This window comes from Nilaparvata lugens, chromosome 12, assembly GCF_014356525.2.
Source record: "Nilaparvata lugens isolate BPH chromosome 12, ASM1435652v1, whole genome shotgun sequence".
Lineage (NCBI taxonomy): Eukaryota > Metazoa > Arthropoda > Insecta > Hemiptera > Delphacidae > Nilaparvata > Nilaparvata lugens.
Window position 1 is genome coordinate 7,540,026 of NC_052515.1, and position 26,565 is coordinate 7,566,590.

General features: G+C 35.2%; 1 protein-coding gene across 1 annotated transcript in view; it reads left to right on the forward strand.

Annotated features, from left to right (window-relative positions):
* The window catches only part of LOC111057874, a 195,662-nt gene that overhangs the window by 96,434 nt on the left and 72,663 nt on the right, over positions 1–26,565 (forward strand). Inside the window, exon 2 of the mRNA XM_039439440.1 lies at positions 1,903–1,974. The gene's annotated coding sequence lies outside the window, so the exon portion shown is untranslated. The remainder of the gene's footprint in view (positions 1–1,902; positions 1,975–26,565) is intronic.

Genomic DNA, 26,565 nt, shown 5'->3' on the forward strand with positions numbered 1-26,565 from the left:
AACAATGAGCATTCTATTGAAATTCTTAACATACATATATGACCCTTGATCCTTCACATGATATATGATTGGAGTGACAGTGTGCAGTGCACTCGACATGCATACAGCATAGCAGGATGTGAAGAGTTGTATGGTTTCTTGTGTTCTCCGCTGCAACATTATAATAATATACAGTTCCCTGTGAATGTCAAGTGGGATTTGCCCATGTCGGCCAGCCAGACCAGACAGCCTCAACGAGAACAAGAAAAGCCGCTTCTTTCTCACTATCTTCTTCTTCTCTTCTCCTTCCTCTTTTCCCTTTTCTTCTTTTTCTTCTTTCACTTGTCTTCTACATGGTGAATAATATTATATGCTAAGAAGATTATATATAAGAAGAAGAAGAAGAAGAAGAAGAAGAAGAAGAAGAACTGAAGGAAAAGCAATATTTGATGGGAATGGAAGAAGTAGGAAGATAATCAACAAGGGGATGAGGCGAAGAGGTGGAAGGTGAAATAAGAATAAGGAGAAGGAGAAGGTGGAGATGATGATAAGAAATGGAAGAGAAAGAAGAAGAAGAAGAACTGAAGAAAAAGCAATATTTGATGGGAATGGAAGAAGTAGGAAGATAATCAACAAGGGGATGAGGCGAAGAGGTGGAAGGTGAAATAAGAATAAGGAGAAGGAGAAGGTGGAGATGATGATAAGAAATGGAAGAGAAAGAAGAAGAAGAAGAAGAACTGAAGAAAAAGCAATATTTGATGGGAATGAAAAGAAGTAGGAAGAGAATTAATAAGGAGAATAGGGCGAAGGGAGGGGAATAGAAAAATGAGTAGGTTGAGAAGAATGAAGAATAAGAAGAAGGAGAAGGTGGAGATGATGATTAGTAATGGAAGAGAAAGAAGAAGTTGTTGTGGTAGAAGAAGAAGAGGAAGATGAAGAAGGAGAAGAAGAAATGGATGAAGAAGGAGGAGAAGAAGAAGAAGAAGAAGAGGAAGAAGAAGAAGAAGAAGAAGAAGAAGAGAGAAGAAGAAGAAGAAGGAGGAGGAGGAGAAGAAGAAGAAGAAGAAGAAGAAAAATAAGAACTGAAGAAAAAGCAATATTTGGTGGAAATGGAAAAAGTAGAGAGAGAATTAAGAAGGAGAATAGGGCGAAGAAGTGGAAGGAGAAATAGAAAAATGAGTAGGTTGAGAAAAAAGAAGAATAAGATGAAGGAGAAGGAAAAGAAGAAGAAGTAGAAGAAGAAGAAGGAGAAGAAGAAGAAGAGGAAGAAGAAGAAGAACTGAAGAAGAAGAAGAAGAAGAAGAAGAGGAAGAAGAAAAACCAGTACATTCAGAATCACACTTGTGTCCATCCCAACATTTATTCGTCCAAAGGTTGGAGAAGACTCTGAACAGAGCAGAGCATGCTGTTGAATTATTCCACTGTCAGCCTTGAGAGAAATTGGAATACTATGGAAAGAGGAAAATCGGGAGAATGCGAAGAAAGTGAGTCATATTTGAAAGTGAACGTATTCATCAAATTCAGGTTATTTGACGTAGCCTAATATTATTGTAAAGAACAAAAAAGTGGAGAGTCATGAGAAGTGAGAGGATGCACAAAGTAGATCACTGTTTCTCTGTTTCTCACTGGTACTCTTTCCACATTTTCAAGATTGAAGTCCACTAAAATCAATAATGGTGTAACATATTGGACTAGTTTTTCAATTCATGGATAAAAAATCTCACGTCCTCATGCCAATTTCAAGTTGATCCATTTATAACTTATTGCATTTTTTCTTATGCTGATTTGATGTACTGTTGATGAATCACATTTGCATATCCAAAAATAAATAAGCATGTGAATCTGAATGATTACTGCTTTGTAAGTATTCGTTATTTATACTGCATTGGATTTTTTTTAATTGGATTCACTTTTTTATTCCAGAATTCGACATCTGAAGCTAAATTTGGGAATGTGAAGGCACTCCAGATGTGAACGTATCAACACAGGCAGGAGGTAATTCGAAATAAATTCCCAATTTAATTCCAAAATGGATTTAAATCCAGAAATAAAGAAAATTATGTGAAAGTTATGTAGAGAGCATGATAAATTCAGGGGTAGTCTTCCCTCCCTCCATTCAATACCATAACCTATCTCCCAATATATCCCAGCTTTTAGTACCAGCCCCCCACATAAAGTGGTAATATAGTCGAATTCTCTCTTTTTTCCCCCACAAATAAGGCACACTTGCAAAAAAGTGCGTTTTAACTACCCCCCCGCCAACTTTTTGTGGCACCCCTGATTAATTTCTCACGAATGATCAGGACTCTTCGATTCGATCATAAAAATCCTTCAACGTTGTAACCGACATATTGGAATGAATGTTTTGAAGAAATTAAATCATTCGCATTGTATACTCCTCCTCTACACTCAATCCCCATACTGAAATCGTCACCGTGACCGTCTCATAGTGGGCTTGACGTGAGAATAAACATTTCCTTATGTGGCATACTATAATATGGCATACTGAACACTGAATTAGTTATTTGTGCAACTAGTGCGCAAAGTGTCAGTTTGCTGCACCGAAAGAAACGTTTACGCCCGAGCCGTAGGCGAGGGCGGAATGGTTTCTTGAGTGCAGCAGAGGAACTTTGCGCACGTATTTCACATTAAGTTTTTCCTACAGTTACCATTGAATATGAAAAGTGGGTAATTATGGGTAAAATTGCCTGAAATCCATCAAATGTTTTTCTGTGTAATTTTATTATTGATAAAAACCTTAATCCTAAAATCCCAAAGTCCTCGTTGTCCTTGGTTATAATATATAATGAATAATAATCAGCGCGTTGTGCTTGGTTGCACCTCTGCTCACTATAGCAGCCACAGCAGTCACTGTTACCAACTTCATTTTGATTTTGCTGCACTGTTGCTCCATATAACCTACTAAGTATTTTGCGTTGCCATGTTGCAAATCTGGAGTGCAGAAAAATTTTTCCCGCACTAGAGCGGGAAAGTGATTCTTTGCGTTCTGTAATCAGTGCAGCAATGGCCACTTTTCAACGTAACTGTAGGAAAAATTAATAATCTGCACAGAAAACGAAACCTACTCTAGAACATGGTACGCTATAGTGGAGTAGGACAATTTCCACACAGAAAACACTGCGCATGACACATTATGAGTCAGTCATTTTATTGTAACTAACTTTTGTAATTGTAATCTATCCAATATCTGTAATTGATGTAGTAGTTTTCGTTTTTTTGCGAAATGAACATTTATTCCTATCATTACTTGTCAATAGTATATTTCGCACCTAGAGCAGAAAATGAGATTTTTCCAGCTCGAAATCGGTTTTCAAGTCCGAGGCCGTAGGCCGAGGACTAGAAAAGATTGAGAGCTGGAAAAACATTTTTGCCCGTGGTGCGAACGATATTTTTCGCCACACTACAGGTATTGCTGACAAAATAAATAAAGAATACAAAATAAAGAATACTCGTTAAGCTATCGTACCTATCTCTTGATTTTAGTGTTAGAAGATTTGCAGTCAGGATTTCAGATTCTTTTAAAATTTCACTTGGAATACCACAGTCATCTTCAAGCATTTTTGAAAATTCGGAATGCACTAATCAACAATAAATAATTGAATAAAACTGGTTGCGAAGCGAATTAGTTTGATTCGAAACTGGAACTAAAATCATGGCGACTTCAGCTTATTATGAAAGTGGACACTCGCCCGATCTAGCGGATGACTTATTAATAATAATTAGCGCGTTGTTTCCAGCCATAAGCGGCTGGAAAGAGACAACTTTCTGGCCTAGACCGGAAAAGAAACCCTTTTCTGACGTCGTCTGCAAACGAGGTCTTTCAGATCTACGTAGGGACTGGAAAACAGCTGCTTTCTGTGCAGTGTGGCGAAAAATTTGTATTAATCATTCAAAGCTTCTGAATGAGAATGGACTCCATTACACGTGCAAAGTAATAGATCAGTAAAGATAATCAGTAAAGAAAAACATCTGAGTAGCAAAAGTCTTGGTATCTCATAAATATAACATTTCAAAAAAGAAGAAATGATTGATTGATATTGGGAGAAGGAAATTGATTTGACGAGAAGGACAATGTAAGTGTGTGCCTTTCGCTAAACATTCAGCAGCAGTGGCGCAGTTGTGTGCCTGCACTTTTTTAAAGATGAAAAAGAAGACAATTTTGAATAAAATTTAGAATTTAGAAATAGGCCGGCACATCTAGAAAATACCTGAGTCTATATCTAATTCATGCAGGTGAACGGGCTAGAGTCAAGAAAACTTCAATTAATCTTGCCATGCCTGATTTAATAGGTTTATACGATAGAATAACACTACAATTTGAAATAATAGAAAAATACAAACAGTTTCAATAAACATTGGCAGCTAAAATCGAACAACAGAAACAACAATATCATGTTACTTTGTTGACATTCTTCATCTGATTCGGGGGCGCATTACTATCCCCGTTTAGATAGCAATACGTCACAAAACCAAACAAGATCAGTCATAAAATAACCAATTAATTTCAACATGAAATTACTCAAGAAAGAAAAAAAACCCGTTGAACCCAAATTTCGTCGATAGTAACCCATATAACCCATTTCATAATAATTTTGAATCCCCACTTTTTATTGACATTCTCGAATGAACCTTTGTTTCACTACACTGCACTTTCGTTGGTTTGTACGTTGCTTTATCGTCGGGGTTACAGTACCTTGTTTTTGGCGGTGAGCTTTTACCGGTTGAATTTGGCTTGACGGCGACGTCCTCTTACGTCCCTAGACCTGTCGTCTGAACGGGTGTCTTGAAGCGGTTTTACATAAAGTTGCGGAACCAAAGGGGTGGTAGTACAAGAAGTTGGTTTGGGGACACACATGAACCGCTGTAAATAAATGTATTACAGCATTAATTTCTAACTCTTCCTACAATTCATCAAAAGCTAAAACAGGAGTTTATTCTGTTATTTAATTTAGATTTTATCTTGACGTTCTGATTTCATTCTCAAAATTTAACAGATTTAAAACAAATTTACTTGCCAGAGTGTCATTGAAATACAATGTAACCTTTATGAAAACATCCGTAATAAATTAATATAATGCGTTTAGAAAATGAATACTTCATTAATTATGATGTTAACTTATATGATATTTGTCGTTTGGATTGCGAAATCAAATACAATTTTTCATATAGTAGCTCGGCTAGTATTGTTGGAAACTTGTGCGCTAGCCAACATTTATTTTATTTATTATTTATGAACTTTAGGACGCAATCCAAGTGTAAATAACGGGCATTCGCCCAAAACTGCTCAGAACCTTAATTAAAAATGAACATTCATTAACATTAATTTCCTGGAAAAGAAAAACTTTCTTCTTCGTCTATTAAGATTTCTATCATAAAAAATTTACTAAATCATTCGAAAGCCTTAATGACATAAGAAAACAGAGTCTGAAAAATATAAATTATAAAATGTCATAAACTCAATATGAACATAATCTTAAAAATTTCATTCCAATTTAAATGCTATCTTCCTGACTTTCAGCAATACTCTACGATAATATATCTCCAGAAACAATAACTCAAATGTAACGTAACTGAAAACTTTCCATACTTCTGTAGAAAAAAATTTATAAGTATCTTCCATCACTAATAAAATCAAAAGGATTATTCTCAATCAATATTATTAACTTGAAAAATAACAGGCTTAATTAATTCAATACTCTTATGGAAGTTTCAATCAATTTATAACACTTAAATTATTCCCTAAATTATATTTTAACCTTATTTTACGTACCTTAGCGGTTATTTGAAGAAACAATTATTCGTACATGGTGAAGAAACACAATTAAACCTTTCAGGACATGGCACTACTAGTAAAATTTAGACATTAATAAACAATAAAACTAGCTCCTACATTAACTACTGAAATAAACTTATAAACCTGCCCAAAAAGGGGGAAACATAGTGACTACATCTTTACTCTCGTAGTGCTCCTAGCAAAGTGTCCTCCGGAACGTAATCTGGTCTTGCGCGGCTGGGGAATCCCCACTACTGTATTTAGAAACAGGTCTCCTATTGGGCGAATGGAATCAATTTGACCAATCGTCGCGTGGCTTCTACAGCCTTTGGACCAAATAGTAACTGCAAAATAGGTAGTTTGTTATAATTTCAATGCTTGCTGTTTTCCAACTTATCGCATTTTATGTCGCGACAAGAAGGCTAAGTTTTAGAGATAATTCCAATAATCTACATTCCTCGACGACTCGGAGCCACAATTTTTAAATATCTATCATGGGAAACTCGAAGTCATGGCCGTTCATATTAGAGAGAGAAAATAATTTATTTCGCTAACTCACTTACAATAATGGCTCTAGTCTATTGCGTATTCAATTTACTATTATAACTAGGGAAAAGGCCTGAATTAAAGACAGTGCCCGGCACACTCCCCTTCCTTCCGGTGTGAAACACGCAAAAAGAAATCTAATCAGGATATGTTACCATAGAGGCATTCTGTATGATTTGGAGAGTCGAATTTCTGGATTGATAGTAGGATCCAATTTGAAGCGGGCCCTCTTCAAAAGAAATCTCTTTAATCATTCCGAAATTCAGCAAAATGTATAACTAATTGAGATTTGGGCAAGAGTCTTTAAAACTGTGGCAAGAGTCAGGACAAAACAATATGGGCGTGTCCACCTTTTAAGTAGGCACTAAAGACGGACCGAGTATAATAATCTTGAATACTTCAATCACTTTATTGAGTCCCTGGTTATTTTCTTGGCAAACTCTAACAGGGAAAACGTTTAAAAGACATCATAGTTTTAATTGGTTCTATGTTACTCTGCTGTTGTAAAATATGAAGTACGTTTGATCATAATAGTAAAGGATGAAACTTTTTCACTCAGCTGAATGTATTGGAATCTAACTATCATTACTATAGAGTTGAGAGTGCAATATATTTTTAACAATATAAAGCAATTCAGTAGGCAATACTATTCTACATAGACTACGATTCAAAGATAATAATGGTTGAAACTGCAACGCTAGCGAGTCATCGGAGAGCAATGACACACGCTTGATGTACATTCCGTAGCTATGAAACTTTTCTATCCATTATTGTATTCCAGCCGGAAATCTCTACCACTGAATTATATTAGTGAACTAAAATGGATTCAGTTGAACTGAATAAACCTAAGATAAGATTATAATTGTATTAATCACGGAAGGTAAACTAATAAAGAATAGGGATATCCACAAAATAATATGAAATATAAAGCGAATAGAATAAAAAAAATATGAGGCCTTAGACATTATCCTTATTATTTTATGAATGAGAATATATTTTATCTATGTGTACCAACTCCTAACTAGGTAAATGTATAATTCTTAACTATGAATGGATGAGTATTAAGCTATTGAAAATGGGTATAGTATAGAATATTATGATAAATCGTCTTACGCTAAATAACTTATTATTATTAGAGACATCACATACATACATTGCTACATAGGATATTATGACTGTTGATAACTTCAAAAATTGATCATCACCCGATTTACCAAACAATCAATTATCTACTACCGTGGGAAAACTGTACAATAATTTCAATTACCGCGAGTATGCAGCCGTGCATGAAATAAAATTAAACCTAATTCACCTACCTAAATATATTTAATATTACGAAGTTAATAACATAATTTAATGACTAATCTAGTTGCGCAAGTTATTTACATTCCGGAATTTCTTCTATATACATTATATTGTCACGTAACAAAATCTTTGACTAATAAACCCTTCATGAACCCGTAATGAATCCTTATAACAAATACGGTAAATATCTTTATCATAACTCTTTTTCTCCTTTCTCCTTCTCATTCATTAGGAATCATCTCGTTAATTTTATTTTAATTTAACCCGTTCAGTACTGTTCCAATATTTATTTCTACTTTCACTGATAACCATTTTAACATTACCTAGGTACTCGAAAAAGTTTCTCTGTTATTTTATTTGTATACCTTAACTAATCACTTTAAATATTCATTGTCTAAAACCTTCAATTTCCGTTACCATATACCAAATTTCTAAGCAACTTTAAACTCAATAATACCCCTTTTTTTTACCACTTTTTACTTGTGTTTTTGCGGCTGACTTTCCTACCAAACATTAACGAACCTTTTGACTGGGCTTCCCTAAACTGCATTACGCTGATTGTTTTCCTTACAATCACTACGAAGACTCACTAAATATTCTAGATTTCGGTTTACGTTATTCTACTGACGAGCCCCATAACTCTCGAATGAACCAGACCGTTTACTAGATACAATTAAATCTTAGCTCACACCATCTTCGGTGCCTTTCGCTAAAATTATACAATTCCACCGTACAAATTTGCAAGGTTAGTCACAGCTAAATTCCTTGATTTGTTACATGGACAACTTTTCGGGCAGTGCTCCGTTCTCTCTGGACACGGACCTACACTCGCGCCGATTACCTAAATTCAACAACAACACACACAGGCAGGACATCCCCTTGTCCTCCTCTAAATCTTGAGTCTCAACTAAACAAAAAAAATTTTCCCACAGCCTACAGGAAACGTCACCAACACAACGGATCTTTACACTATCACTACGCATGCCTACCGCAAAAATCACAACCTAAAAAAAATATTTCCAATAATAAAACTGATTCACCTTTTCGAGAATAAACATTACTGATAAAGGGACTTGACAACCTCATCTCAATCAACTTATTTTTATACAAATTCCCAAGGATTTGATCATCGTTTCAAATTTAATCTACAATATCTAATTATTTAGTTTAAACATCTCAAGGCCAAAACTACTCATCAACTTTTCAAAACTACATATCAACAATAACTAATAAAACAGTTTCCTATTTATTCTCTGATTACCTTCGATCTACCTAAACTTATAAAAAAAATTCCTATTTTCCTCAAACATTCTCCCATAATAATTTCCGAATTTTCCTAATTTACTTGGGTTGACCTTTAAAATCTCAATATTCACTTTCACTACTACTATAATGATATTCAACTACCAGACGTGAGACCAGAATACGTACGTTGACATTACAATAATTTCTATCATCATTCACGGAATTACAGAATACAAAAAATTTATTCAGCACTTAGAATCAGTTTTTTCTCACATGTCCTAGTTTCTTCTACTCATTTTTATTCTAACGTTAAACCTTTCAATATCAATGATCAATTTCAATATGAAGTTTCAGAATACTTTCAACTTAAGCATCAATGATACTTGACTTTATCTTTAAGCACTTCGAAAGATTATCATTTTAATGGTTTAACATAACTGAATAACTTTCCTGTTTCATCTACAATTATTTAAACTTCAGAAAAATTGGAGTAGCAACAATAAATTATTCATTCAACTCCAAACCTAAAATATTGACAGTTAACACGTTCACAGAATGAATTTTTAAGTATAGACTCAGAAAAATTGATCTAGTATTATTAGAGTATGTTATGACAAATTTAATTTTTTAGAAAATTTGAATTCCAGAGATTTAAATATCTCTAGACAGCAGAGTCGGCGCAGTTGTGTGCCTTTCGCTAAACATTCAGCAGCAGTGGCGCAGTTGTGTGCCTGCACTTTTTTAAAGATGAAAAAGAAGACAATTTTGAATAAAATTTAGAATTTAGAAATAGGCCGGCACATCTAGAAAATACCTGAGTCTATATCTAATTCATGCAGGTGAACGGGCTAGAGTCAAGAAAACTTCAATTAATCTTGCCATGCCTGATTTAATAGGTTTATACGATAGAATAACACTACAATTTGAAATAATAGAAAAATACAAACAGTTTCAATAAACATTGGCAGCTAAAATCGAACAACAGAAACAACAATATCATGTTACTTTGTTGACATTCTTCATCTGATTCGGGGGCGCATTACTATCCCCGTTTAGATAGCAATACGTCACAAAACCAAACAAGATCAGTCATAAAATAACCAATTAATTTCAACATGAAATTACTCAAGAAAGAAAAAAAACCCGTTGAACCCAAATTTCGTCGATAGTAACCCATATAACCCATTTCATAATAATTTTGAATCCCCACTTTTTATTGACATTCTCGAATGAACCTTTGTTTCACTACACTGCACTTTCGTTGGTTTGTACGTTGCTTTATCGTCGGGGTTACAGTACCTTGTTTTTGGCGGTGAGCTTTTACCGGTTGAATTTGGCTTGACGGCGACGTCCTCTTACGTCCCTAGACCTGTCGTCTGAACGGGTGTCTTGAAGCGGTTTTACATAAAGTTGCGGAACCAAAGGGGTGGTAGTACAAGAAGTTGGTTTGGGGACACACATGAACCGCTGTAAATAAATGTATTACAGCATTAATTTCTAACTCTTCCTACAATTCATCAAAAGCTAAAACAGGAGTTTATTCTGTTATTTAATTTAGATTTTATCTTGACGTTCTGATTTCATTCTCAAAATTTAACAGATTTAAAACAAATTTACTTGCCAGAGTGTCATTGAAATACAATGTAACCTTTATGAAAACATCCGTAATAAATTAATATAATGCGTTTAGAAAATGAATACTTCATTAATTATGATGTTAACTTATATGATATTTGTCGTTTGGATTGCGAAATCAAATACAATTTTTCATATAGTAGCTCGGCTAGTATTGTTGGAAACTTGTGCGCTAGCCAACATTTATTTTATTTATTATTTATGAACTTTAGGACGCAATCCAAGTGTAAATAACGGGCATTCGCCCAAAACTGCTCAGAACCTTAATTAAAAATGAACATTCATTAACATTAATTTCCTGGAAAAGAAAAACTTTCTTCTTCGTCTATTAAGATTTCTATCATAAAAAATTTACTAAATCATTCGAAAGCCTTAATGACATAAGAAAACAGAGTCTGAAAAATATAAATTATAAAATGTCATAAACTCAATATGAACATAATCTTAAAAATTTCATTCCAATTTAAATGCTATCTTCCTGACTTTCAGCAATACTCTACGATAATATATCTCCAGAAACAATAACTCAATGTAACGTAACTGAAAACTTTCTATACTTCTGTAGAAAAAAATTTATAATTATCTTCCATCACTAATAAAATCAAAAGGATTATTCTCAATCAATATTATTAACTTGAAAAATAACAGGCTTAATTAATTCAATACTCTTATGGAAGTTTCAATCAATTTATAACACTTAAATTATTCCCTAAATTATATTTTAACCTTATTTTACGTACCTTAGCGGTTATTTGAAGAAACAATTATTCGTACATGGTGAAGAAACACAATTAAACCTTTCAGGACATGGCACTACTAGTAAAATTTAGACATTAATAAACAATAAAACTAGCTCCTACATTAACTACTGAAATAAACTTATAAACCTGCCCAAAAAGGGCGAAACATAGTGACTACATCTTTACTCTCGTAGTGCTCCTAGCAAAGTGTCCTCCGAAACGTAATCTGGTCTTGCGCGGCTGGGGAATCCCCACTACTGTATTTAGAAACAGGTCTCCTATTGGGCGAATGGAATCAATTTGACCAATCGTCGCGTGGCTTCTACAGCCTTTGGACCAAATAGTAACTGCAAAATAGGTAGTTTGTTATAATTTCAATGCTTGCTGTTTTCCAACTTATCGCATTTTATGTCGCGACAAGAAGGCTAAGTTTTAGAGATAATTCCAATAATCTACATTCCTCGACGACTCGGAGCCACAATTTTTAAATATCTATCATGGGAAACTCGAAGTCATGGCCGTTCATATTAGAGAGAGAAAATAATTTATTTCGCTAACTCACTTACAATAATGGCTCTAGTCTATTGCGTATTCAATTTACTATTATAACTAGGGAAAAGGCCTGAATTAAAGACAGTGCCCGGCACAAGTGTTAATATGGGATTGAAGAAGAAAGAGAAGAAAGGTGAATGGACGGCGAAAAGGAGGAGAATAGGTTCGGATACAGGAAAAATGAGAATAAGTCTCGAATAAGTAAGGGCATGATAATTTTTGAGTAGAAGAAATGATTGATTGATAGGGAGAAGGAAATTGAATCAATGAGAAGGACAATCATAGTGTTGATATGGGATTGGAGAAAAAGAAGAAGGAGTTAGGATGGGGAGTAAAGAAAAAAAAATCGAAATAAATAAAATGGTAAAGGGGTGGTATTAGTTAGCGCACATCTAGAAGTTGCTCTCTCAATTTTAGTGCTACGAATGATAACTAGCTTCATCAAACGTTGAAATGATAACTAACTTCATCAAACGTCTTTAAAGCCCACTATGGGGAAAATATGAACAGTATTACACAAAGATAGAGGATGATGGTAGAAGAACAAGAGGAAGAAGGGGAAAGGTGGGAAAGAGGAGGAGGAAGTGATGATGAAGATAAGGATGAGAAGAGATTCCCAGCTCAGAGCTCAAGTAAGACGATCAGAATTTGAAAGCTCACGTTAATCCTCTTCACTTCGTGATTCTGTTGCAGCAACAGGAGAATGTTTCAAAGAAGAAGAAGACTAAGACGAAGGAAAAGAAGGAGAAGAAGAAGAAGAAGAAGAAGAAGAAGTCGTCTTGATCATGCTAGAAGTATCATTTAGTACTACCCAATTATAAAAGTCAGAATCAAGAATAATAATAATAATGGTAGAAGAATAAATAAATATTTATTTCCCAAGAAAACTAAAACTACTACGTCAAATTTACAAAAAAATATCAGATTACAATAACAATAATATAATGTGTCCTCTACATGTTTAGTGTTTTTTGTGTGAAAATTGACCTACTCCACTATGGCGTACCATGTTCTAGAGTATGTTTTGTTTGTTTTGTTTTCTCTGCGGATCATTATTTGGTTAGTGTTTAGTAAGTCATTAGGTGGTTAGTTGTTGTTTGAAATAATGATTTCTATGTTCTATCTTCCTTTGCTCATCAACCAATTGAACTTTCTAGGATGATTAATCTGTTTAATGATTGCAGGAAGTAGAATATATAATTTAGGTGCTAAATGATTGAAATGTCTCTGGTACAGTGCCTTCCTTGCAACCCTGGTGATGAGAAGATTCCTGTATCTGGTGTTGTAGTTGTGGTTTCTGGTTTGACATGTTGTTGGGTTCTTGTGTAATCTGCATAGTATCTCCTTGGAGTAAAGCTGTTTTGGATCTATCACGCCGAACTCATTGAATTGCTGGTCTGATGAAAAGCGTGGAGGCTTCTGGTTGATGACCCTCATGATCAGCGAGGAGCGATCAACCTGATGAGCGATTCGATGTGCAAGAAGCTTGTACCACCCCATCCTACAATCCCATACAGCATGAGGGACTGTGCTAAAAAGAAGTAGATAACTCTTAGACATCCCTTGTCGACCAGTGTCCTCAAGATCCTGAATAATTATGAGTATATTGAATATTATCGAGGATTTTTGTCAATGGAATAAACTTTAGTACACCCAACAGCATAGATGTGAAGGCAAACACATACAAAAGCTAACGTCTGCATACAGACGGAGAAAAAACCCTCCTCAGGTGTTCGTATGTCTCAACCAACGATCTATATATATATACTAACTCAGTATATATAGATCTAGTATGCTAGTTAGTATATATAGATCGTTGGTCTCAACGCTCATGTGTGTCTCCATAATGTCCGATCAAGTCAGAAATTTGATCTTTCCTACGTCAATCTGCATACGTCAACTGTTGCTGTGTGCGTTTGCTTCGAGAAATTTATGGCAACGTTTCTCGAATCGGTTGAAACTCGTGGTCAGTCCAAACTAAAAACAGTGGGTACCAGCAAGTTAACCTAGCTTCACACACATCGATATTTGTTCGTACGATATTTTGCGTCCTTATAAATTCTATTGGATTGAACAGATGATTCCAAACATATGATGTTTGTCAAGATCCGTTTGATCACATATCAGAGATCAGACGGCAAATATCGTACGAACAAAAATCGATGTGTTTGTGCAGGACTTTAGCATGAATATATCACGTCAAAATGCATTGAGGTGGACAATTGCTTGCTTCATTGCATGCGATGCACAAATCATGATACAATCTAGCCAGCTGACTGCTGAAACTAGACTTAGTTGAACAGCGTTGCCACATCGTTGCTCATGACATCAACAAAATGCAGGCGGCTTTGTTCATATTCCACTGCAAATGCAACTCCAAACAGCATTTCCAATACTGCACTATCCAATTGTACCATAATCTCCTGGAGATCATGTATCACGAACACAGATTATTGAATAAGGCTTACAATCTATTACAATGTGATTAGTTCTGATGAGATTTTGAAGCCCATATCAGCACTGTGGTTAGACCTACAGCAGCTCTATGTATTCACATAGTGCCATGCAAATCTCTTATCTAATGCTTGAGCTTTGGAGTCTGGGCCTTATCTACTGGATTCAACCCTTGGCCCTAAGTCTCCCTTATGCTACGAGGTCCCCCCTTCAACCCTCAGATCACCCCCCACCTTGCATACCCTCTCCCACTCTGAAGTCCACTCCGACGTCTATCTACCCCACCATTCCTGAGTCCCTTTTAGGGTACTATACCTCCCCCACCCCCTGCTTACCGACATTGTACCCTTCCATAGTACCCCTGTTGGGAAGGGTTAGCCCCCATCTTGTAGCAAAGCCCTATACCCTAGTAAGGGATTGGGACCCGCGTATATTATTATATACAGAGTGTGAGAGGTAGGAATTACTGTAGGGTTGTAGGGAAAGGATTTGCGGGGGATTCAGACGGATGTTGTCGTGGAAGCGGAGGGAATGTGATGGAAGGGATGGAGGAGAGAAGGTTTGAGAGTGAAAGATTCTGAGGAGAAGGAAGAATGGAATGGAGAATTTAAGGAAGGAATGAGTGAGAGATAGGTTGAACGTAAGAAATATATTTTCTCATCTATTTCACTATCCATGACGAACTGCAAATAATCCGTTTTGAACTATTTTCAACGACACTACAGTCTAATTTTTTATCTTAGTTATTAAAACTAGTACTCACATGTAGAGCGCTTCTGATTTATTGAATCCATTTTCAACACTGCTGCCTTCATTTCGTTGTCATTGGTACCCAATGACAATGGATTTGAGAAATCCGTAAGCGCTCCACATGTGAGTAATAGTTTTAATAACTAAGATCAAAATTTAGACTGCAGTGTCGTTGAAAATAGTTCAAAACGAGATATTTTTTAAATGATTCAAGTTCGAAAATGATTCATTGATGAGAAAAACCGAGAGAAAGGAAATTGAGGTGAATAAGAGAATCCAGTAATTGGTTGGGCGAACACGTGAGAAGGGTGATAAGGGATGAAAAAGAGCTTGGAGCAAAAAGGTGAGTGAAAAATAATAGGAGAATGGAAGTACGCTGGGAACGGCAATAAATAGAGATAAGATGCAAAACGGAAGGATCTACAGATCAAGAGCATGTCTGTCTCGAAACATAATCATAGCAATGAAAATACATATGCTCTATATTCTTGTGCTCTTTATATCCCTCCTTCACACATACCTGTATACAGGTATAGTCTATAGTAGACTATAGTCTATAGTCAAGACTATAGTCTTGTAAGGGGTTTCCTCCATATCTTATTGTACAATAGCTCTAATTTTTGTATGAAACATTCTTGGAAATAAATTCATCTGATTTGATTTGATTTGACATAGTGCAATTGGACAAAATCAAGGAAAAGGTAATAAACAAGGACACAAATACTGGGAGGAAAATGAGAGATGAGACCAAAGACCAATGACAAAATAGATAATGTAGAGGAAAATGAATGAAATCATCTACAGAATGGATATAAGAACAAAATAGAGATCAGAATATTTAGAAAAAATAGAATATTAGGAAGATTAGTTATGTTTGTAAGATGGATGTTGAGATGAGTCAAGGAGGAAATAGAGATTCGGTAAAGAAAGAAGCAAGAATGAGTAGACAACGGTGGAGAAGAACAGGAAAAATAAGAAGAAGGAGAAGAAGAAGAGGAAGAAGAGGAAGGAGAGGAAGAAGAGGAAGAAGAGGAAGAAGAGGAAGAAGAGGAAGAAGAGGAAGAAGAGGAAGAAGAGGAAGAAGAGGAAGAAGAGGAAGAAGAGGAAGAAGAGGAAGAAGAGGAAGAAGAGGAAGAAGAGGAAGAAGAAGATGGAGAAGAGGAAGACCGAGGAGAAGAGGGACAAAAGAATAAGGAAAAGAAAAAGAGGATGAAGAAAGAGTGAACGTGAAATGATGTGATACGATGTAACAGGAAGAACCAAGAGACAGTCTGGTTTCAGATGAGATTTGTTTGTTGGTCGCAAAATCAGATTCGCAGTAGGCTGTAGTTGATCCCTTCTACTGATCCCTCTATCGCTCCCCTTCTTCTTCTTCTTCTTTCTCTTCTTATTCTCCTACTTCTTCATATCATCAACCTTCTGATTCTTCCTCTACATGTCCTTGTTCTTTGAATTCTCCATCTTCTTTATCTCCCACTGCGTATTTTTTCTCCCTGGTCTTGGTTATCTTCTCTACCCACTCTGTATAACATGTTCTTAAAAAAATATGGCTCGACACTATTTGTTATGAATTGTTCCCACATCTTAGTAATAATATATTCTTCCAGGTACCTGTATCCTTGTATCATTAGATCAATTATAACATTCGTTCCACATACATTGCAATGAAATTGCAATACATTGAATTAAAATTATACAGTTCAAGAGTTTAACATATATTTTTATTCGTATCACTTTGTAAGATATTATCATTGACGCTTTTCAAGATAGTCGTTTAAGCTCAATAGATAAACTATTGGACCACTATCTGCTTATCGTTCTTCAACCCATAATGATGACCTAATTAGGATTTTTGTTGAATAACAAACAGCTTGTTAATTTATTAGTTGTTACACATTCATCTATTAATGAGAATAAATTCATTATTCTATTCTGTGTCAGAGACACAAAGTGGCACTAATTAATGATTCATTTGATACGGGATTATAATAAATTGACACTGATGAGAACATGTCACTCTCTATAATATGAATATACATCATTCAATATAATTATATGTCACTAATACATCAAAGCATCAAACACTCTATATTTTTCAAAACAGCGTTCTCTCATCCAGTATGATTACTCCATTCATCATAATTATATATTACCCAAGTCATAAATTTAATCTCTACTATTTCAAGCCTTGATTAATTCACTTATGTAATCGTTTCCATCAGAAAATAAACGTTTTTAATTCGCCGTAACTTTTCAACCCACCTCGGGTTATAAAACTGTATCATATATCCTGCCGTACATGTATATGAATGATATAAATTTATATGTATTTCATTTATATACCTGCGTTCATAACACTCTTTTAGGAAGGTTATTTCTCAGGAAATAGGAGTCGAGTGCTGAGAAACATTATTATTATTTTAGTGTTTCTCATCTCATAACTTGAAACACATTCGAGGGGGGCTATAGTGTATACCCCCTCACTTAAGGCTGCGAGCAAAATGGTTGAGGGGACCCATGGCGGCAACTTAAGGGGGTCCTAAACGGGGGTGATCCATAAATATTCAGCGGCCATATTTCTTTTTATCGTCCACAAGGGGGCGTTTTGAGGGTGATTTTTAGTTCATCGTTTTTAGCAGAGGCACTCCAGGCTAGCTAGTAATGTTATGGGCTAGAAAGGAAAGAGGCTCTACGAATAAATTCTCACTCTGTTCTCACCTATTTATCTTTCTCTCTCTCCATTTTCCTCTTATTCTCATACTGCTCTTCACCTTTATATCGTTTCTTTTTTCTTATTTATTGTATTCACGTCTTCTTCGTTTTTCATTTTATCATTCATTCCTCTTCCCCTTCCAAACTGTATTCGCATTATTTGTTATTATTTGTTTCTTTTCATCTCATGTTATCTCCCTCTTTCTCCTCCCTTCTCTCTCTCACTCTCTCTTTCTCTCTCTGCTTTTATTCAAATGCTATTCTTATTATTCTAGCAATCACCCTCTATTCAATTGCATAGACCACACTTTTTCAAATCTTCCCGAAAGACACTCTAAACCTTATATTTCATATTTCAATTCTTTTACGGCTCTTCCTCATCCTACTATTCAACTTTTACCAACTTCCCCTCCTCCTCACAACCCTTTTCCTCTTTCACCATCCCACTCCTGTTATCTTCTTCTGTCGTTGCCACATTTCCATCCTCTATTTTCTGCATCTAGTCTCTAGATTCTTTCAACCCTCTACAAAACCATACATTTACAATATATAGGCCGTCGTTGTGAGGAATGTATCATAAAACAAAAAAAAAGGAAATAAATAGAAAATAAAATAAATCAATAAATCAATATTCAACATGAACATAGATTTTCATTTTATATTATGCTGATAATCATCTCTTTGCTAATTTTTCATTTTCAAGTATTTCATTCCTCGCTTTTCTTTCTTAGACCTCTCATTCTAATGCTTGTCTGTTTCATAATCTTTGCTTATTTGTTATATTTCTACACTTTTCATGGATTACCGGCTCCTCCTCTTATATCATCAAGATTTCTTGTTGGAAAAGTCATCTTAATTCATTAGTTATCTTATCATAACAATGTTCATTATCGACCAGAAAAGTCATCTATTACTCAATATTACACTTTTTTGGTAATATTATTTCTAGTTACATTATTCAGATTTTTCCAAGCCTCTGTAATCTCGAGCTTGATTCCCTAATAGTTTGTCCCAATAAGTATTTCATACGATAATTTCTTGGAGAAAACAAGTCTAGTCACAATCCCAAATTTCCCATCTCAACTTTCATAATAAATCTGTGAAATCTCATCTCAATTTGTTTTTCATCAATTTTTCAAATTTGTTTTTCATCAATTTTTCAAATTTTTATCTCATCAATTTTTCAAATTTGTATCAATTCCGTTTACTTGAATGAGCTTCGTGTCCTTTCCACTCAACTGTTTTCAAGTATTTTTCCTTCTTCTTTCTTGATCAACCCATCCCTTCATCACTGTCCATTTCTTATTTCTTACTCATTCTTCAAATCATCGACTTGACAATTCTCTCCTCATAACTCACTCTTTCCTTTTTCCCTCTCTCTCTATTACTTCCTCTCTATATTCCATTTCTCTCTCTTTTCCCCTGTCACTCATATCATAACACCTATATTCAGCAGTGTGCCGCTAAATCATTTCCATTTTTTTAATGGCCTAGCACTCAGCTGAGGAAAATCTCGATCACCGTCATCAACACTCATCCATTCTAATTATTATCAAACTCAAGCATTTTCCTCCTTTTTTCCTCTTCTTCTTCTTCCTCCCCTTCATATCTTTTCTCTCCTCCTTCCTTTTCTCTTATCTCCATCTTTATCCATTCATCATCGCCACCACAAAATTTTCCCCTTTACCAACCACCGTTATATTATCAATAACTCAATCCTGCTGCGTGATTTTGTATATTTTTCTCTTCCTCCTCCTTGTCTTCCCACTCCTCCTTCTCCTCCTTCGTTCCTTTTTCTCCCTATTCTCTTCCTCCTCCCCACGCTCTTACTCCTTCTCCTCTTCATCATCCTTATTTTTCTTTTTCTTCTCATTCTCCTCCTCCTCCCCGCGCTCTCACTCCCACTCCTCCTCCTCTTCTTCCTCATCCTCCTCCTCCTCCTCCTCATCCTCCTCCTCATCCTCCCCCTCATCATCCTCCTCATCCTCCTCCTCATCCTTCTTCTCATCCTTCTTCTTCTCTTTCTTCAGCAACCCTTTCTCCCCATTCTCCTCGCGCTCTTTCTCCTTCTCCTTCCCCTCCTACTACTTCTGTACCTCCTTTATACTCTCTCTCCTCCTCCTCAAACTCTCTCTCCATACTTCCCCTCCTCGTTCTCGCTTCTCTTTTGTCTCTCCTTTTCCACATTTTTCTTATTTCTTCCTCTAACCTTCTCTCCTTTCCTTATAATCACCCTACCTTATCATCATTCCCTTCCTCTCCCCTTTTTCTGCCTTTCTTCCTCTTCTCTCTTCATATTCCCCATTCTTATTTTCCCCAATTCTTATAACTCCTCTCTTCCATCTCCATCTTTCTTTCTCCCTTCATTCACATTCCCTCTATTTCCCACCTTAAACATCTGTCTCACTCCCTTTCATCTCGGTCGTTATTACTTGCTCTTCTCCTCTTCCTTCTGCATTAATGTCTCCTCATCATTCTTTTTCTCACTCCCTCTCCGTCCTATTCATCTCCTTTTCTCTCCCCCTGCTCCACTCACCTTCCAATATCCGCCAAGCCCTTTCTAATCACTAAGCACCATGCTTAGAATAATAATACTGGCTCAGCTATCTCAAGTGCATCCATCCCTCTTTCTCACTCATCCCATAACTACCATCCTCATCTGACAGCATAATAATTATTATTCTCAATAGCTGCTTGAAAAACCTGATGCAAATTTTCCGAAGCATCGTAATAAATATGCAAACTATTGTTTACATACTGTGCTAATCATTCCGAAGCTTTGCATTGGTCGATCTCAGGTCGATGAATGAAAAATATATCGATACTTTGGAGATCGATGTTGAGTATCGATACTCAATTGCATCCTCTCCCAAGAAAACCTCTTCAAATGAGGATGCAAAATTGAAGCAATATTCAAATTATGTTTGAATTGCCACTAATTGGACTTCGAAGGATTGATACAAGAGTGATCTGTTTTTCTACTGTATTCATTATCCTTTGATCCAATTATCCGATTTGGAATAGTTTATTGGGCTCTCTCATCTTTATAACTATATTCGGCAAAACAACAAACTTCTCGCTGAATTTTTTTCATTGCGAATTTTTGATCTTTGATAAATTTCAGAAGAATAATCACTTCTGAAATAATGAGCTTCTAATTCAAAAACATCTTAAAATAATAATCAATTTGAAAATTTCTTCCATCAATATAGATGAATAGGTAAATGACTTTTTCGCCCCACTTGGATGTAATGAGCTGGTTTACGTGCGTCATATGGAGGCCGAAAGTGATTGTTTTCTGACCAGGCCGGTAAAATTTTTACTGCCCTAGGGCTGTAAAATAAACTTGGAGTCTGCTAATCCTGATTTGATGTGAACGGGTTTACAAAATAGTTTATGAAACTTAATCTGTTTATGCTTCTAGAATTGATTAAAAGTATTTTGCAATAAGATACTATCATTTTATTTGGATGAATGAAATACAAATGAGATATTATAAACTATTCAAATTCAATTTTTAGAGTATAATAGATACTATCATTTCATTTGGATGAATGGAATAGAGATGAGATTTATATTATAAAGGATTCAAGTTTGATTTTCAGAATAGGATAGAACTTCTAACCTAAACTTTCGAAGTCGACGACAACAAGCATTGTAGACGTTGACATTCAGATCGGCCAAATTTCAAGTGTGCTAAAACAGCTGATCAAAAAACTTTTCATCATTTGTGTTCATTATTCAATAATTAAAACATTTATAAGAATATCATCTTTGAAAGAATAAAAAAGTATAAACTCAACCTCCCACATAATTGAACATAATATTTAGGTTATTTAAACAAATCAGAATAAAAAATAAAAATACTTGGACAATTTCCTGATATTCAGATTACCTTAGATTTGCTAGAGCTACGACTTTCCACTTTTGCTTTCGGAAGTGCTTAATAAACAATTATTCTCATATATTATATTGTTTATTTCTCTGTGTGGCGAAAAATAGCGTTCGCACCACGGGCAAAAATGTTTTTTTCGGCTCTCAATCTTTTCCAGTCCTCGGCCTCGGACTTTTGTGAAAAGTCTCATTCTCGGCCCTAGGTGCGAAATATACTATTATTTCCACTTTATAGCATTACAAAAAGTGATGTGGACTAAGTTGAGGCAATAAGAACATCTCCCCTCTTCAACTTGACCCACGGAGTAACAAGCCTATTAATAAGATATCACATATTTCCATGAGGATCTGAAGAATATGAGTGGAGCTTATGGGGAAGATATGAATGAAAAGCTATAATATGAGAAATTGATGAAATAAGGATGACTTGAATAATGGGGAAATGAATACTGATAGGCTAGTATTGAAAACTGGATTATACTCAAAATGACAATAATGGAATTCAGAAACAAGTAGAGAAATAAACAATGGACTTTATTCAAGTGGAGAAATTTTCATCGAACTAAATGTCCCGACTCTGAGACAGACCTACATTTAAAGGGTGATTCGTTACATTAACAAACATAGAAATCGGTTTAAAATTCATACAACACCCTATAACATACGGGCAAACAGTACAAATACATTTAACATACATCTCATAAAGCTCACTATATGCAGACATCAACTTCAATACTATTGCAATTATTCAATCAATAAAATACCACTACATTTCGTCAACAGGAATATAACTGAGAATTTAAATAGGATTATACAGGATGGATTGACAGGAACATCTACTTTAAATTAATGTAATGTATAAGAGTTTTGAGATACATTCGTGTATGTCTAAATTTTAGGATGTTGAGGATATGATTTAATATTTTGCTTTTGTTTTGTATCCTTTCTTTTCTTTATTACTATTGTGATTTTATTTTGTATCATGTAATTACAATTGATTCACACCTGCACTCAGATTCTCCTTTGCAGGTTGTTATTGAACTTTATTGTTGATAATAATATAGTGTATGTAAATTATGTATCTATTTTGAAGAGACAATAAAGCAATTTCAATCATTCTAAAAAAAAAAGAAAAATGAATAGATTGGCTTGTTCAAGCAGAGAAGAACATAAAATTATTAAAAAACGGAGTATATAAATTCAGAAACAAGAAGTAGTGTATATAAGGATAAATGTTTGATTGAATATACCTCAGATTGATGACATACTGTGTGAGAAGTAGAATAGAATGAACTTATGTATGACAAGAACGTGGAGGAAAAAGGATATAAATGGAAATCAGACTGACGATTCAACGTACTAGGGATTGATAACAGACAATTGGGAATCAGATAAAATTCCAAATGAAAAGACCTTCAAGAAGAGGAATATATTGGAAGCAGAACCTCGATTGAACGTACTTCAGATTGATAACGGACAATGAGGAATAAAATAAAATTCCCGACGACAATAACATGAAATATAGGAAAAGGAGAATGAATATAAAGCAGAGACCCGTTTGAATGTACAACAGATTTTTTTATCTTACAATGGATAATGGAATAAAATTGCGGATGACAATAGGGAGAAGAAATGGAACGAGATAAAGAAGAAGATAATAGAAAGAAGATGATAGAATCAGAGCACAGTCAAATAATTCAATTGCCATATTCACTCAAAACTGTCAGCAATGATTGGATGAAAAACATAGGCGTTATATTATCAGGAACACTGACAGGTGGAAGTGAATTTTCCATAGTGAGATTCACTTAAATCTGACAGCATTAGTTGGATGGGGAACATCGGTGTTATTCTATGTGGAATGCTGACAGAAGTGTTGTTGAAAATGTTCGAGATGTAGGCTAGGATTATTGCCAGTGCCTGCTGAATATGAGCGCATGTCAACGCATGTTTCGCGCTGATATCATGTCGGCAGTGAAATGTGGTTTGGATGAAAAGAAAAAGGCTTTCCACGTCTCCCAGATTTCCACTCGTGAAGAAAACTCGAGATCCGAAATTGCACAGGATTCAAGCCGACGTATGTCTCCTATTATGGATTATACATATCAAGGAATGTCGGGATATAGTTATGATAGTGAGAAAGCATCTCTCCTTATTATTAGTCATATGTATTTTGTAATGATATACAAATGTATTTCACATGTACGATAACTGTATCCTGAATGCCTGGAGGCCCTGTCAAGGAACAATGAGTAAGTATAATTCGATTGTATTGATTATCATTATTTTCTATTCTCCCTATTAATTTCCCTCTTGTTCTTATTCTTCTCCTCCTTCTACTTCTTCGCCTCCTCATCATTCTTCCACCATTCTCAAACGGTCACATAATTTTTAACTCATCTCGCAGATAAATAAATCAATAATAAGGTAGTCCTTGTGATAGTCCTTTTCCAAATTCAGGTGACTCAGTCCAAGATGAGGTTAGTCTTTCATGTGTACAGTTCCTATACAATTCAAGATAAAAATATTGGCTACTTGAAAACGATGTATTTTGCATTCTCCTTCTTGTTTTTCTTTGTTTCTTCTTCTCCTCCTTCTGATCCTCCTCATTCTCTTTCTTCTCCTCCTTCACATTAACCTCCTCACTCTTGTAACTCTCTCTCTCGTGCTTTTTCTTTTTCATCTTCTTCTTCTTTTTCTTCTCCCTCTTCTTTTTCTTCTCCTTCTTCTTCTTCTACTTTTTCTTCTTCTTCCTCTTCTTCTTCTTCTTCTTCTTCTTCTTCTTCTTCTCTTAATTTCTTCTATTTTGCCCCCTCTTCTTCTGCACAATGATGAGTGAACAAGATCTTGTCAATTCCAAAATTTCACATAGGCACTATTGTTACATATGCATTCAGCTACAGAAAATATCAGTGTCCTATTATACCTGATGTCAATATGATTAGGTATCATGGTCAAAGCAGTAATTAATTGAATAACCAATTGATTCTGCTATTTTTGTGGTCAATTCACTGGAAAAGCGTTGAGCAGGAGGCGGGGAATGAACAAACCCAATTGACCAAATGACCACTGGTGGAAGTTCACCAGGAAGTTTCAAAGTTGAAGTTGCCTTTGATGAATGGGATTCAACGACTCAGTTTGCAGGTGAATATTCATTCACAATTCGCTTTTTATTAACGATCGAGCAACAGTGAAGTGTTCCCAAAAAACCAACATCAACAGAGACTGATGAGAAAATTCATGGAATTGGTGGAAAACGTTTTCCACTTCTAATGAATAGAGTTAATTATTCATTGATGGTTCTTTTTGAAATAGAGACATTGGGCCATATGAATGAGGTTGAGCATTTGCTTATACTTCTAAAATATTGAGGAAATGCCTCATTTTCTATAAATAAACGTGAGCAAAACCATTTGCTCATGCTCATCGAAAGAATAGTTTGAGCATTTGCTCAAGAGTAAAGCTTATATGCTCAAAATTCTATGGATAAACTAGAGCATTTGCTCAAAAGTGAAGCTTATTTATGCTCAATATCCCATGAATAAACTAGAGCATTTGCTAAACTTTTAAAGCGAATGCTTCAAAAAAGGTAAGTCTAGTCTAGAGCAGCTTTATACCGTTTGCTCATAGTAAAATGGCTCAACTAATTTGTGTGAGGGAGAGGAAAATATACCAGATACGATCACAACCAATAGTTGAGAGCCATAAAACTCTTTTTATATTCAACCATGATATATATCACCATTATTCCCACAAAAGATACCTATCGGATGGAGTTCCAATGGGGCAGAGCCCTATATAGTTGTCATGTTACTTCTATTTTCCTGCCATAACAGAATAGGAAATAGGCATTTAATTATAAGAAGGCCATTAAGATTATGAGATTAAGCTGAAGATTAGTATAGAGATGTCATTTTTCACGCTATTATTTCAAAATTCAGAACTCAATTAGGCCTATTCATAGATAGAGAAGAAAGCAGACGACCAAACACAAGCCGTGTTTAGACTTGCATATTTGGCGCTTACGTGAGTAGAATATTCTAACCTTTCACTATGAAAACAAAACCAGATTATAAAGGAAGTAATGAAAATTACTTATATAATCTGTGTTAAGACAAATAGGCTGATGAACAATCTTTAAAATACGTGAGAATTCGCTACGAAATTCAGAAGCATAAGGTAAGAGTATAAGGTAAAGCTTATTCATATAGAAATGAGCAAATGCTTCTACCGAATGCTCATAAGCAAAACTCATGCTCCATGCTCATGTTCGTGAGCATATGCTCAGTTTTTATTTATCCTGCCCATTTTTTGATACTTCTCATTTGTTGCATCAAATAGGTTATTCGATATTCGATATATGTACAAATTAGTCAGAGAAAGGGGAAAAAAGACTTTAGAGAAGGATAGGATGGACATGATCGTGGAAGAGGCGGAAGAAGCAGCCCCAGATCAACATTACCGGAGCACAGTGTGCACTTATCTTGTTAAAATATTATTAAAGTGCAGAGAAGCGCTCATGGAAATTGAAACAGATGGATGAAATTGAAAGGCATACAAAGAATGGAGGAAAAAAGTTGAAAGAAGTACTGTTCAAGTTTGGTACGACTTGTAAAAACAAATCCTTGGTTTCTTATTTTCCTTTTCAACTACCCCTCTTCTCACCATTTACCTTTTCATCATCATCCTTTCCCATATCTTTTTCTCACTTCTCACTTTTTCTTACTCATTCTTCGCCCTCTCTGTACATTTTCTTCATGAAGACTGCTTCACCAATATTGCACTTCAGAGTTCAAGTTATCATTTACTCCAATCTGCTCTTGTAACATGTTCTCCATATTTTCACTATTTTCTTATTCCTCGCTTGTCATTTGTCGTATTTTTCCTCATCTCTCAATTCTCCTTTTTCTCCTTCTCTCTTCTTCTCTTTCTACTCCTTCTTCTTCTTCTTCTTCTTCT